Source organism: Carassius gibelio, chromosome A20, assembly GCF_023724105.1.
Source record: "Carassius gibelio isolate Cgi1373 ecotype wild population from Czech Republic chromosome A20, carGib1.2-hapl.c, whole genome shotgun sequence".
NCBI classification, from domain to species: Eukaryota; Metazoa; Chordata; class Actinopteri; order Cypriniformes; family Cyprinidae; genus Carassius; species Carassius gibelio.
Genome location: NC_068390.1, coordinates 1,291,060 through 1,293,559, shown reverse-complemented (window position 1 = coordinate 1,293,559; position 2,500 = coordinate 1,291,060). Strand labels below are relative to the sequence as shown.

The 2,500-nt window shown below is 40.6% G+C and overlaps 2 non-coding genes across 2 annotated transcripts; both read right to left on the bottom strand.

The window, feature by feature from the left end:
- Nucleotides 1–1,497: 1,497 nt before the first annotated feature.
- Nucleotides 1,498–1,579, bottom strand: trnas-uga (transfer RNA serine (anticodon UGA)). Its single transcript has one exon. It is a non-coding gene; the product is annotated as a tRNA-Ser (tRNA).
- A 358-nt stretch (nt 1,580–1,937) lies between these two features.
- trnas-aga (transfer RNA serine (anticodon AGA)) lies at nt 1,938–2,019 on the bottom strand. Its single transcript has one exon. It is a non-coding gene; the product is annotated as a tRNA-Ser (tRNA).
- Between the last annotated feature and the right edge of the window lie 481 nt (nt 2,020–2,500).

Sequence of the window (2,500 nt, the reverse complement as noted above, 5' to 3'; positions counted from 1 at the left end):
GACGATGTCCTTTTTTCACGTCTCCCTTCATTATATCTAAAGTGACCACGCCCCCGCGCTGAACGCTCTATTCAGATTCAAACTGAAGCGCGGCTTGAATACGCCCACACAGAAGAAAAAGCAGCCAGACTGTTGTTCAAGTGCTTTTATTTTACTGTTTGCTTCGCGATGAGAGGAATAACACATAATTCACCCCAAAAAGATGTGACGTGGTTGAGGATTTGAGAAATGGATTTCCTCAGAAAATAAAGAATTAAGCACTTTATTCAGCAGAGATCATAAACATGAGTAAGTCTCTTTATATTTATTTATATACTTTTACTAGTTTTCACATAACGTCTAAACATTTTACTAGTTAGACTTTTTCCAAACTATAATTCTTGACTAAATGTATAATTAAGTTAAATATTATGAAGTTTCAATAACAATATACAAAACTATACCACTCAAAAGCTTGATGTAAATAATATAAATGTAACAAATACATGTAACTGTAACAAATGTAACAAAAAATGGTGTTCTTTTAATTTACCACCCTAAAAAACATGAAAAATATTCTCAGCTATTTTCAACATTAATAATAATGATAACAATAAAAGTTTTTATTTTTTATTTTTTACAAATTCAGATTGTTAAAAGGATTTCTTAAGGATTGTGTGACTGGAGTAATAATGCAAAAATAAAATTAGTTTGAAAGTCAGCTTTGATTGTTCCTAATAAACTGTTTAACTGCTCCCCCATATTAAATTATGTTGTGGGATAATTAAATATATTCTAAATAAACTCCAAACTTAAAATTATATACATTTATTTTGTTCTCACGTTCTTTCTTGTAACACCTCCCTCTCAGTGACAACAGCTGACTGAGCGGCTCTTTATGCAGCTCATTATGCAGGGCTTTGTCTTCTCAGGTGTAAATCATGATAGTTGACGCCTACTCGCATATGACTTTTACCAACAAAAAGTGTCTTAGACAATTTAAATCAATGTATTGTTTTCTGTAAGTGAGTAAACAAGATGATTTTCACATAATTTACAAAGAAAAATTCTAGGCTACAAGCTCCGGTTCTCAAAAATCCCAGGCACCATTGTTCTTTATGTATTTTTTGGCCTTGTTCATTTAACATTGTTCGTTTGTCACTAACCACAAGGGAGATCCCCTGATCACCGGGAGCAGGAAGGAACACCGTTCCAGTACAGAGTCAGCAGAAGAGATGGACCGTAGTGATAGCAAGGTGAGGCCAAAGAAAGACCTTCGTCCGAACAGGGACTTGAACCCTGGACCCTCAGAATAAAAGTCTGATGCTCTACCGACTGAGCTATCCGGGCTCTTGTCGAGTACTGGCATCTCACCTTTTATATAACAGCAGTTTTACAACAAGCTGCCCAGAAGAGACGCAGGTGTCACGGGATGAAAGCTAGAAGCAGTTAGGACAAAGGACCACAGAAGGCACAATTACCATCACAGAAAGCTAAAGCAACACTGCAAAGCCCTCCCGTAGTCGGCAGGGTTCGAACCTGCGCGGGGAGACCCCAATGGATTTCAAGTCCATCGCCTTAACCTCTCGGCCACGACTACGTCTAGCGGTAGGCTGCCTGCCCCCTTGTCTGGTGGCTCCCTGCACAGGCCAAGCGTCAAAAACAAAATAGAGAAGAAAGATGAGGTGGTAAAAAAATGTCAACCTTCCCGTACACTCAACGCCAGAGTGTTGCCGTGACCCGGATTCGAACCGGCGTTGCTGCAGCCACAACGCAGAGTACTAACCACTATACGATCACGGCGTGCCAATGGCTCACCCAAGTTAACCCCTGGAGCCCGAATACCAGAAGCACCAGCGGCGTGTTGGTCCATCGAAGAGGGACAGGACATTTCGCAAATCAGTGGGAGGACCTTGAAAAATTCATGGACGCTTTTCCTCGTGGCCTTCAGCAAACAGCGTAGTCGGCAGGATTCGAACCTGCGCGGGGAGACCCCAATGGATTTCTAGTCCATCGCCTTAACCACTCGGCCACGACTACAAGAACAGACCAGCTTCTGCTCAGTTTGTGTGCAACACTGCTGCCTGACCTACTTGCAAACAACCCAGCTCAGTCAGAAAGCTGACTGTAACCCAATAAATGGTTTCCTTTTTTGGATACAGAAAATAATAACAACAAAACTTTGTGCACTTATAAAATAAAGATAACAAACAAGATGTGCTGTCTGCAGCCTTTGTCTGCGCTGATCTTCATTTACAAACACGTCATTAAAATGAACCTCTAACTCTGTGAATACTCAACGAAGAGACATGAGAGAGATATCTATAGAAAGCTTGACATTTCTACTTTTAAACTAAACAAGTGCTGCCGAAAACAAATATTCTGTGATAAAGTAATCCATATGAAAACAAGGCGATGTCCTTTTTTCACGTCTCCCTTCATTATATCTAATGTGACCACGCCCCTGCGCTGAACGCTCTATTCAGATTCAAACTGAAGCGCGGCTTGAATACGCCCACAC